The sequence below is a fragment of the Acanthochromis polyacanthus genome, chromosome 3 (genome assembly GCF_021347895.1).
Source record: "Acanthochromis polyacanthus isolate Apoly-LR-REF ecotype Palm Island chromosome 3, KAUST_Apoly_ChrSc, whole genome shotgun sequence".
Lineage (NCBI taxonomy): Eukaryota > Metazoa > Chordata > Actinopteri > Pomacentridae > Acanthochromis > Acanthochromis polyacanthus.
The window spans coordinates 24,501,712-24,514,288 of NC_067115.1; the positions used below are offsets into that span (position 1 = coordinate 24,501,712).

Here is a 12,577-nt window from a genome sequence, read left to right on the forward strand (position 1 = left end):
CACATATGGTTCTCAGACCCGTAAAAGGTGACTAAGTCTGCATTCGAGGGCGTGTGTGGCTCGTATTTTTATGTATCTGGCAATCACACATAGGTGTGTGTGTGTGTGTGTTCTTGTGTGTGTCTGTGCACAGCTGCAGACCTGTATTTTTCAGAAATCCACTCCAAAGAACCTTTGAGCTAATCATTCATCCATGTGTTTCTTAGCAAACACTGCAGGGCTTTAGGTTTCCACCACACAGTATGAGCCAGAGATGTTAATCAGGGAACAAGACAGGGATCTGTGCAGTGTCTGATCTGGACCACTCTGCTGTGTTTACACAGAGTTTTTTATTACAGGCCAGAGGAGGAGGAAGCAAAAAGTCTTTATCGCATTAATAATATCCTCGTCAGATTCCTGCAGGACAGGGAGTGATGGGGAAAACAGATCCAGAGACGAGAGAGAGAGAGAGAGAAAGGTGGGACAGAGGAAACAAAAAAGAGGCTATCTTGTATTTGTTGGCCAGGATATACACGAAACAAGTGAGTATGTGCAAAGTGTGGTTTGGCAAAGTGTAAAAGAAAATCCATTTTGAATGGCCACACTCAAAAGCAGAACAAAAAACCTGTCAGCAAAGACACAGAGATAAGAAAGTATGCTTTTGGACAGTCTCTCCTTTAAGGGATGAATGTTGTTGCATTCAGTTTTATTGGCAAAAATGATGTAAGTAGTTGTGTGTTTCACTGCTGCACCTGTATGCCAAACTGTTGCTCATATAATTATTCCTTCTACAGTCCCCCAGTTTCTTTTTGTCACCTTTCTGTTTTCCATTTGTACTCTTTGGGCACAGAGGGTCATTCATGACCGTTTAGCATCGTAATCCTTCAGTTTATTATATTTATAATATCTGTCATCTGTCTCAACACTTTAGAGGACACTCACTTACAGAGATGTCTGAGCCATTTGGTTGACATGGAGTAGATTATTATGTTAATTTTCATGTGCAGAGTTGATATTTGGCATGTGAACCTTGTCACTCTCCATAAGGAAACCATGATTGGAATGAAAGCAAGCCTTTTTATACAGCACCTTGTCATATGCAGATGTTATTCAAAGTGCTTTACAGGCAAATTTTTAAAAAAGACAAGTACAGTACAGACAAGTCCAATAAACTGCACACAGATTATAGAATAACAAAACCCGACTAATTAAAAAAAGACAAGAGATTAGAAAAATAAGGACATGTAAGAGATAACTTACACTACAAAATGGAAAAGAAATTAAATGGATAAATTAGCAAAATTAAGTAGATAAAAATGAAGACAACCTTAATAAAAGAACAGGCTGTTTAGACCAGACTTTATACAAACACTGATTACCTAGAAGTGGTGGACAAAAGAGCTGTTTTTAGGCACATCTTAGTCAGCAACAGTGTTTATTGTTATGCTAACAATGCTGTGATTGCCAATGACTTGACGCCATTTACCTTTGGTCTGAATTTTGGTCACCATTAACTCACCCATCCCTGCAGGCCTTCCAGGCTCTAACCTGTGTCTAATATATGTCAGTCTGAGGCCTTCATGGGGAAGTCATTATTTGCTACAGTGAGAAAAAAGTTTGCCATGTGACGGTAGCAGCAGAGCGACTAAACTAGAAATGATTCTCATCGGAGCTTCAGTAAAAATCAATCATCTTTTGTAGGTTGTTGAAGATGTTTTACCTTCTTTCAAGAGGTTTCTTCAGTCCTAACTGACTAATGGAGAGTTAGAGAATATGTAATCACTCCAGGTCACATGGCTAATGGTTCATCAATGAACCAGGACTCACAGCCTCCAGGTGTGAATTGTTGTGAAGCCTGAAAGTCCACCAACAACGGCAGCAATCATGGTGATGGGGCTGCCAGTTTACACAAGGATGTGAATCTGCCAAGTGAGGAGAGACTCAAGATGTTACAATGGCAAAACTTTCTGTAGAGAGACCTTATCACTGTATTATAGGTGTTTGATAAGTGGTGTCGCAAACCCTCTCCTCTCATCCACCACTTGTCCAAGTTAGTCAGTTAGAACTGAAGAAGCCTCTTGGATGAAGGTGAATCGTCTTCAAGAACCTACAAGAGAAGGGTTATTCCAAAACTGGAGGACATTTTACATCCGATGCATCAAATTTCAAATAATCCATGTACAAAATACTAAAACATGGAGTTGAGTAAATGTACTTGTCCTGAGACCATATCTAAAAAAAAATAGGAAAAAAGAATGTTTGAAATAGTTTTTTAAAATACCAAAGAAGTCTGGAGTTCCTCCTAAAATGCCATTTTTCTCTTTTCCCACCCCCTGATCACCAAATTGAATCTTAGATAAAACAGTTAAAAAATTCAACTTAAATCTCCTTTTTTGGTATTATGCTTTTTCATTGGTGTCTCTTGTAATTGTGGGAACATTTTTTAATCAGCATAATTATTATGCATGGAAAATGTGTTCCACAACATGAACACAGCCCTGTTAGCACAACCTTTTTAGCTGGTAGAAGAGTAGAACAGTGAATCACAGGAAACACTGGAATTAGCATCATCAAACAGTTTTCCAGAAGAATGAGTAGAGCAAAGCTATGCCCTCTTTTGTATTTTTCATATTCTGAATGTCTTAGTCGACCTCATGCAACCCTGTTATGCATATTATCAGGATAAGAAAAATTCTTTTTACCTTTTTTCTTTAATTTTTTCCACCAGAAAGTTTGTCGTCTTGATCAGCAGTGACAGCTAGCTAAATATTTAGCTTCTACTCCTGAGAAAAAGCTAACATTAGCATGGATTAGCAACCCTGTTGCTGTGATTAGAGTAGGGTTAGCAAATAATAAATAAAATGTGACAAAAAAAATGGTCCATTGATGTGTAAGCTGAGCCAATCAAGTCTTTGGTAGTTTATTACCAATTATTGATGAATATGGAGCAGAAAATTGTAGAACAGAAAGTTTCTTATCCAAAAATTTCAAGCCCACTTGTCCTCCAATTCTGCAATGATCCAGAAGTCCAGTTGATTTCTACTTAAGCTCCTACGATTACCATGACCTGTAGGACTGAGAATCTGTAAAGACATAGAAACGATTCCATTTATTATTAATTTTTTATTTTGCCAGATAAGATCAGTTGAGAACAATTCCTCATTTATAAGGATGGCCACTTCAAGAGCTGTTAACTCTAAACTACAGCAAACAAACGCTCCACATTCTGCCTTGGGGGGCCGAAGCTCAGACTGTATTCAATGTTTTGACATTGACATCAGTTTGCTTTAATATATTGTGATTTTCACAAAATGAAAATATCACCCTTGCTCTTAGTAAAAAAGAGAAATGCTTTAGAAAGATCGTGGTAGACAGCTGAGAGATTAATAACTCGCTTTATTCAGACTACAGGTGTTCCCACTTGGCAGAGATAAACACCCAGCCATCCGTCCTACACAAACCGTGTGTTAAAACCTCCCTCCCTTCATACCTGTGTCAGTGCCCTCCACCTCGCTGGATTCTCCTCCTGCCTGCCTCCCCTCTCAGTCCTACATCGAGTCTTTGCAATGTCTCCCCAGGTTTCCTCACAGTCGACAAAACAGGGAAACTCTGCTGCTGACTTCAAGATTCGTCGAGGAGGAGCTGAGCGAGTGTGTGGGTGTGTGACCTCGCAGCAGGCCTCTTCAACTCTCACTGTATTGTCTCGCCTACAGCAAGGTGAGCAACGCACACACACATTCCAGCGATCAAACACACTCATATGCACACGCATGTACGAACACTAGCGACCAGTCAAAGAGGCCTGCCAGCACCAGCAGACCTCAGCGCACGTCCCGAGGCAGCGCCAGATGTGGAAGACAGAAATGCATGTTGGTCAGAACATTACAGCTGCTAATAGTAGAGCTACTGTTACTGAGGGGCAGGAGGGCTGTGGTGGAACGTGTCAGGGTGAATGATGGGAGCAGCTCACCTCCTTCTAACCACACTGACACACCTGATGAAGCTGTTGGACGTCTGAGGCCGACCTGCAGGTCTCGTGTGTCCTGGACCGCTGGCGTTCAGCAAAGGCAGAGCTAAAACTCTGGTAATTTCCTTCAGCTGCAGCTTCTACAGTGTGATGCAACTTTTAACAGACAGCAAACTGTTTGGCTCAGCTGGCTTTGGATATTGATCTGGAGCTCCCTAAGACCGGGCTTACACAACAGATTTTTAAATCAGATTGCGTCACATAAGGAGAAAGTTTGCTGATATTCTCTTCGGGAATTTTGTGGGCTTAAAGCTGTACTTTCTATAAAATAACGGGGTATTGTTTTTTTAAGTTTTAATTTAAGTTTGATTTTAAGTTTGTATATTAAAGATTAAAAAATGACAAATCATTTTTAAACTTTTGTTTTACATTTTTTGTTTATGTTGTTAAAATGCAGCTAACATCCAATGAAATCACAGAAAAAAGTAGGAATGTACACATGGACTGCTTAAAAACAGGCCAAAACTAAACGATGTCTACGCCTGAAATCAGTATTTTTCCAAATTTTTTTCAATTTGATCTTTTCCAATTTTGACCATAAACATGCACTATTTTATAGGTATTGAAATCTATTTTTAAAAAATCTCATTATTTTACACATAGTTTCCATTACTTGAAAAAAATACAAGTTTGTATATTAAGGATTAAAAAATGACAAATAATTTGTAAACTTTTGTTTTACTTTTTTTGTTTATACACTGAACAAAAATATAAATGCAACACTTTTGTTTTTGCTCCCATTTTTTATGAGATGAACTCAAAGATCTAAAACTTTTTCCACATACACAATATCACCATTTCTCTCAAATATTGTTCACTAATCTGTCTAAATCTGTGATAGTGAGCACTTCTCCTTTGCTGAGATAATCCATCCCACCTCACAGGTGTGCCATATCAAGATGCTGATTAGACACCATGATTAGTGCACAGGTGTGCCTTAGACTGCCCACAATAAAAGGCCACTCTGAAAGGTGCAGTTTTATCACACAGCACAATGCCACAGATGTGGCAAGATTTGAGGGAGCGTGCAAGTGGCATGCTGACAGCAGGAATGGAAGCAAAAACAAAAGTGTTGCGTTTATATTTTTGTTGAGTGTATGTTAAAATGCAGCTAAAATCTAATGAAATCACAGAAAAAAAGTATTAGTTTACACACTGACTGTTTAAAAAACAGACCAAAACTGTACATAATGTCCACATCAGAAATCAGTATTTTTCCAATTTTTTATTTTATTTTTTATTTTTTCCAATTTGATCCATTTACAATTTTGTAAATGTGCACTATTTCACAGGTATGGAAGTCTAAAAAAATCATATTATTTTACAAATAGTTGCCATTATTTGAAAAAATAAGTATGTATATGAAGGACTGAACAATAAAAAATCATTTTTAAATTTTTGTTTTACATTTTTTTGTTTATATTGTTAAAATGCAGCTAACATCCAATGAAATCACAGAAAAAAGTAGGAATTTACACACAGACTGTTTCAAAAACAGACAAACACTGTATATAATGTCCACATAAACTATGTGTATTTTTACAAATAATATTTTTTTTACAATGTGTGACTGTAAAATTACACCGTTAGACTGTATTTAAATTAGCTAAAAAATATAATTATTTTATAGATAATTGCTGTTATAAGTTTTTACAATTTTTGACTGGTACAGAATTTATCAGATTTTAGTAAAAATTTTTCAGGCTCTGTTCTGCCAGATTTTCTGTTTTGTTTTGTTTTGTTTTTTTGACTGTGTAGTCATACATATATGCAATACAAGATTTGAAAATAATGGTACATCACAGGATATTTCTACAAGCTTGGCACTGAGTGTGGATGAGAACATGGTTGAGCAAAATGTTTCATGTTTGAAATTTTAACTGTAATCATTTTTAAATATCTAAAGCTAGCATTAGCCTCAAGGACTACAGTGTTTAGCGTTGCTGACAACAGTGTCTGCTGCTCTAAGTAGTAACATGATAATCATCCCAGTTTTCATTCGCTAGCGTAAAAACATGTTTGACATTATCTGGGTGGCCCCAACGAGTCTGCAGACAGTTGACTGGATCCATAAACCCCTCACATTAACAAATAATAATAAACCACTGACCCGGACCAGATTTCTCCTCTGCTTGTCAGGAGGGCTGAAATGATGGTAAATCAGCTCACAACTCCTGGAGTGCGAGTCCAGCTTTAAGGTCGGCAACTTCCTCTGTGGAGGAAAATGGTGAAATATGATCGAGAGCTCCAGAACAGCTATAGTGTGGACATCGTGGTGAGAGAATTTTGTCAACTGCTGTTTCCAAGGTCGAGAATGACCTTTCAATCTCAAAAATATTTTGTGGTCTTTTACAAGCACACTGAAAACACATTAGCAGCTTATTTCTGATCGCTGTAGTAACAGATACTCTCTGGCCTCAGTCGTTTTAATTAATGTTCACAGCTTGCCAACACTCCCTATTTTGTGACTGCCCTGAATGGTGCATATTAGCAGGAAGAAAAGCAAAACATTCCCTCTGCTGCTAAACTCTACAGACTTTAGGAGAACTGGTCCTAATAAAAAAAAGAAAGATTAAAGGTCCCATATGGTGCAAATCCATTTTGATTGGTTGTTTTTATTGGTTTTGGTTGTTATTTGCTTGGTGATGTAAAATAAAAGCTGTTATGAAGATGCTTATTTTGCTCCTCGAGCCACCCAACAATCAGATAGCCTCCCAGTATCACAAGCCAATAAATATTTTGCTGTGCACCAGTGAAGGAAACAGCACTCTAGCTTGAATTTTTCTGTTCAGAGTGACCAGGTGTTTTTTATTTACTTTCTGGAGCTGATGCTGCTACCTCTAAAATGTCTCAGCTGTGCTCAAAAAAATCCCAAATGTTGCTAGTGGCTGTAAGAGTGAACACGAGTCTTTATGCACTCCCAGTTTCTGAGGAAATTAACCCCCATTGTGCTTTAGTACTGCCAGTGCTTCCATCAGCTTTCTTCTCTTTCACACTCTGTGCTCACATGTGTAGTATTGTAGTAACTGCAATGTCTTTAAAGCCGTTCTCATTTACACATTTTTCTCTTTCCTTTGTCAGTTGATGAAATGAGTGCAAAACAGTGACTGAAGCACAGCTCAGTGAGACTACATGCTAACTGACAGTCACTGCAGAGCCATTTCCAAGCTGCCGCTCTGCTCCAGTAAAATACAGACTTAATAACTGCAACGTTGTCTGACAAACTCATCATACACATGAGTTAAACACAGTGGGTCTGCTGTGAATCCAATATTTCCATGTAAAGTATCCACTCAGACGGAAAGTTAAAAATGATTGCAGGTCCTGTTCTCACAGATTCATTGTGTGATGCTGCTGGAAGGTGTGTGTCTCGTTACACCTGGCGTAAAAGTCACACAGAATTTCAGAAAAAGGACGTCATAGCAACAGTCACACACGGTGGTGGTAGTGTGATGGTCTGGGGCTGCTTTCTGTGATTGGTGGAACCATGAATTCTGCTCTGTACCAGAAAATCCAGAAGGAGAATGCTCAGTCATCAGTTCGTGACCTCAAGCTCAGGCGCACTTGGGTTCTGCAGCAGGACAACGATCCAGAACGCACCAGCAAGTCGACTTCTGAATGAGTTAAAAAAAAAAGATGGTTTTGGAGTGGCCTAGTCAAAGTCTTTACTTGAAATCGATTGAAATGCTGTGGCATAACCTTAAAAAGGCCATTTATGCTCAAAAATCCTCCAGTGTTGCTGAATTAAAGCAATTCTATGAAGTGAAGAGTGGGCCAAAATATCTTCACAGAGATGTGAGATACTTGCAGAAAACGCTTGATTTCTAATTATGACTGCTGAGGGTAGCCCAACCAGTTTTTAGGCTTAGAGGGCAATTTCTTTTTCTCACAGGGCCAAGTCGATTTGAAGTGTTTTTTCCCTTAATAAAGAAAATCATCATTTAAAAACTGTATTTTAAGTTTACTTGGATTATTTTTGTCTGTTATTTACATTTGTTTGATGATGTTGAACATTGAAGTGGAGAAAACATGCACAAAAAAAAAGAATTTGAGAAGGGGGCAAATACTTTTTCATGGCACTGTAGTTATTTTCAGCTGGTGCACAGATGAAGTAAAAACAACCAAGTACCCCTGACTGCAGCCCGCAGATCGGGGCGTGCCTCAACGTGGGCGGAGTTAAACGTTGAGCTCCGCCCACCTTGAACTAAACGTGGGCGGAGTTAAACGTTTAACTCCGCCCGCATAGCGCAGTTGAACCGTTGAAGAAGAAGAAGAATGTATTAGAGAAGAAGAAGAAGTTTCCAAAATGGAGGTAAGCACGTTTATCTTTTGTTTAAATGTGCTGTTTTAACGTGATTTAACGTTGCTGTTTTGCTATTTTGTGACAGACAAGGAAGGAAGTGATATTATTTTATCTCCAGTTGCATTATCTCCTTGCATTAGTTTCAGACTTACGTCAGACTCATTTATTTTGTCACGTGCTAAGTAGCAAGCCCATTAGAAAAGTGACGTTTAACAAAACATTTAAACGATGCCATTCCTTTTAGAATTAGACTGATTCAAATTATTCAGAATAATCTACTGGAATTGGAGGAGAAGCTAGAGGCGTGGAGGTTTGCCCTGGAAAGGAGAGGAATGAAGGTTAGCCGCAGCAAGACGGAGTATCTGTGTGTGAATGAGAGGGACCCAAGTGGAAGAGTGAGGTTACAGGGAGAAGAGGTCAAGAAGGTGGAGGATTTTAAGTACTTAGGGTCAACAGTCCAGAGCAATGGAGAGTGTGGAAAAGAGGTGAAGAAGCATGTACAGGCAGGCTGGAACGACTGGAGAAAAGTGTCAGGTGTGATGTGTGATAGAAGAGTTTCAGCTAAAATGAAAGGTTTACAAAACTATTAATTCAAATGGATTGGATAGTATAGTTCAATTATCTATCTCTGTTACAGAGAATAGAGCACGTGTTTGCTGCAAACAGCCGCGTCATTGCCACATGGTTTCCACCATCATCCACAAACCCCATGGATCACCTGCTGGTAATTTGTTAAAAAGTTTTGCTTTTGTAGTGGAGTTTGAGCATTTCATATTCAGTTATTGATATCTTTTTACAGGACAATGCAGCCAGTCTCCAGTGGGTTCTGCTTCCAGTATTTGTACCTGGACACTGGATACTCTGTAAATACATTTATATTGTCCTCTATTATGACCTTACACAACAAAGTTGCTCATTGCTGATTTAAATTTTTTGGTATATTAAATGCATGGCAGCTTTGTTAGTATTTCTGTAACATTCCATAATTTTATGTGTGTGGTTGTATTTGAACACATTTAACAGATACTGAGGCCACAGGCTAGAGAGATTTTCTTTCTAGATCCCCTCTGTGGCAGCGGCTGGAGAGATGAGAGTAGAGTCCATCTAGTCAGGTTTTTAGGACACCTTCCAAGATCCTTCCTGGACAGTGGTAGTTCTGTTTTAAACCACTTGTCCTTTGTTTGTTTAATAAATGCTTCTGTTTTTATTTGAATGCATTAAGATGTTCCAAACAAACAAAAACAAACAACAAAAGTGAGTGTTTGCGAGGGATAGAAGTAATTGTTACATTATTCTTATTTATTTTTACATTATTCTACACAGATGGAAACAGAACCATATATTTTGTTTGTTTAAGCCCATTACAAAAACATTTGATTTGAAGCACCAGCCTCTTCCAACTTTGTTCCAAGTGTTGCTTTAAAATGGTTTATTGTACTTTTATTTACTCTTTGACCAGGCACATTGCTCACAGCCTATCTCCTGGCCCTTGGAGGCAGCTTGGTGTGAATGATGTTCAGGTGAGACATTACTACATTACATTTGCTAACATTTGCTATTTTCTTGCCATTCTTTTATTAAAACACTGCAAAGATGCTCCACCAACTGTGGCGTGTTTGTTTTGATGGTAAGAACTACTCAGTATGTTATATCGATGACATCTATAAAATGTTTTTTCTGCATTTAAAACACACTCTTTGTATTGAAAAACTGTATCCTGACAGAATGTGCATGATATTATATTAACCAGTATCTCTGTACATTGTAATGGGGGCCTGTTGTGATTTCAGTGAGGTTTGAGCAAATTGTGACACGTTATGCTTGACTGTAGCGATGAAGGTATTATTTTTGGAAACATATTTTAATCTTCTGCATTTCCTTCTTCACAGGAAAACATGCTGCAGATTAGAAGATGGTGGTGTCTTGTTCTCCTGCTGTAAGCGCCCTCAGTATCACACTTTTAAAGCAGATTCTTTTAAATCACGTTTTACTGTATTCACTGTCATCTGACCTGCATGAATGTTTTCATTGTGAATGTTTGTTGTCATTAAATCACCATGATTTAAAGAAGAGAGATTGCAGCAAAGAAAAAGGCAACGAGAGCAGAAAAAACTACAGGTGAGAGGTCATGTGATAAATTGGTATATAGTGAAACTATTGCTCAAAGACTGATCCCCGCCACTTATTTCAGGATGTGGCTGAAGTCCCCCTGAAAATGTTTAGGCTTTCAGAATCTGCCACTGAAGCATCAGGTATTGTTCCAGCCAGCGTTGTCTCACACATATCCATCAAGGTTGTTGAGGTTCCATGTCACAGAGCAGTCATTATTTCTCTGTGTACTTAAAATCAACCACTTAAATCTTGCATTGTCATTGTGCCTGTAGACACCACAATCTGTTTCCTTTCTAGATCAGGCTGAGAACAGGACTGGGAACAGGAAACGGGGTTTATTGCCTGAGATGGGTAGTCTCATTTCAGTGTTTTCTGCAATCTCCGAGCCTTTACTTAATTAACTGTTTTCTTTATTTTTGTTTAGGAGAATCCTTTGGTCAGGGATGCAATGGCAGCAGCCCGGTGGTGTGGGACCAGAACTTTCAAGGGAAAAATTTCCCTTCCCCAAGTTGTTACCATGGCCAAGGAGCAACGCGTGAGGGCAGTGGAACTCCTGTGTGTCTGTGATGGCCAGGAAGAAGAGGAGACCGCTGATCTCAGAGAACCGTTCCTTTTTCTTTTTAGTCTGCAGGAAGACTATGAGACATTCTGTCAAGAAATCATTGACAGGAGAAACATGAAGGTGTTTTGTGCTTTTGACAGAAAAGAATAAAGTTGTGTTCAACGGTGCTGAAGCTTAATTCATTACATCTGACCCCTACAAATGTACATGGTTCGTCAGTCGTACAGACTCTGATATATTATGTCTGGCATAATCATATACAGAAAGTCTCTATACAGAGATCAGAGATTATGTTTTTGTTTCAGTTATGTAGAATGAAGGCCAAGCTAAGAGCCCTCTTTGATTTGAGGAAAGACATGTAACATTGACTGTCAGTTCAGTCTTATATCCTTGAGTGGATTAGTGACACTTTAAGAAAGTCGTTAGTGCAAAGTTTAGGAAATCTGTGTTATCAGCCAGGAATAACCATGCATGGTCAGGTATCAATGGCAGAGACATTGCTGCTGTCTCTGATCTCCTTTAATGTAGCTGATATAATTCAGTGTACAAAAAAATCCAAATGTGTCTATGTATGCTGTATATCACAAATTTCACTTCACTGTTTCAGTCCAGCTAGCCCTAGTTAGACAGGGTTTGAGTTAGGTGAAAGTTGAACCCAAGTAAAAAGTTGTCGGCTGTAGTATTACAACTCCTGGCAAAAATGATGGAATCACCAGTCTGGGAGGACGCTTGTTCAGTTGTTTTAATTTGTAGTAAAAAAGCAGATCACAAACATGACAAAAAACTAAAGTCATTTTATTTTGCAACTTTCTGGCTGTAAGAAACACTAAAAGATATCAAGAGGAAAAGTTGTGGTAGTCAGTAACAATTACTTTTTTAGACCAAGCACAGGGATTAAATTATGGAATCAATTCTGAGGAAAAAATGATGGAATCACCCCATAAATTCTCATTCCCAAAACTAACTCCCATATCAGATTAAATCTGCTCGTTAGTCTGCAGTTTAAAAGGAGTGATCACACCTTGGAGAGATGTTGCACCAAGTGGATTGACATTAATCATGACTCCAACATGAGATGTCAGCTGAAACAAAGGGGAGGATTATCAGACTTTTCAAAGAGGGTCAATCATCACGAATTGTTGGAGATATCCCAGATTGGTTCTGCAAATGATCATCAAACTGACGTGGGACTAGAAAAATTGCAGCAGCAGCATCAAAACCAAGTTTATTTGGCCCAGCAGCAACAACCAAATCCACAGTCTGCATGAGCAACAAGCTGGTTTGGTTGGAAATCAGCAAACTGGTGTGCTGCAGCAACAACTTCCAGTCACTCTTGGTCTAAAAAAGTGATTGTTACTGACTACCACAATTTTTCCTCTTGATATCTTTTAGTGTTTCTTACAGCCAGAAAGTTGCAAATTAAAATGACTTTAGTTTTTTGTCATGTTTGTTATCTGCTTTTTTTCTAAAAAAAAATCAAACAACTGAACGAAAGTCCTCCCAGACTGGTGATTCCATAATTTTTGCCAGGGGTTGTATATGTTGTATTTGTGGGATTTGATACTACAAGAAAAATGTTTTCCCAAAGAACTAC

General features: G+C 38.5%; 1 long non-coding RNA gene across 4 annotated transcripts; it reads left to right on the forward strand.

Moving 5' to 3' along the window:
* Nucleotides 1–8,126: 8,126 nt before the first annotated feature.
* On the forward strand, nucleotides 8,127–11,150 carry LOC127533398 (uncharacterized). Of its 4 annotated transcripts, XR_007941138.1 has the most exons (9): nucleotides 8,127–8,318; nucleotides 8,947–9,033; nucleotides 9,109–9,172; nucleotides 9,769–9,829; nucleotides 10,199–10,245; nucleotides 10,378–10,427; nucleotides 10,501–10,561; nucleotides 10,719–10,754; nucleotides 10,846–11,150. It is a non-coding gene; the product is annotated as an uncharacterized LOC127533398 (long non-coding RNA). The 4 variants fall into 4 exon arrangements; XR_007941139.1 differs by lacking the exon at nucleotides 10,719–10,754; XR_007941140.1 differs by lacking the exons at nucleotides 10,501–10,561; nucleotides 10,719–10,754.
* The last annotated feature ends 1,427 nt before the right edge of the window (nucleotides 11,151–12,577 follow it).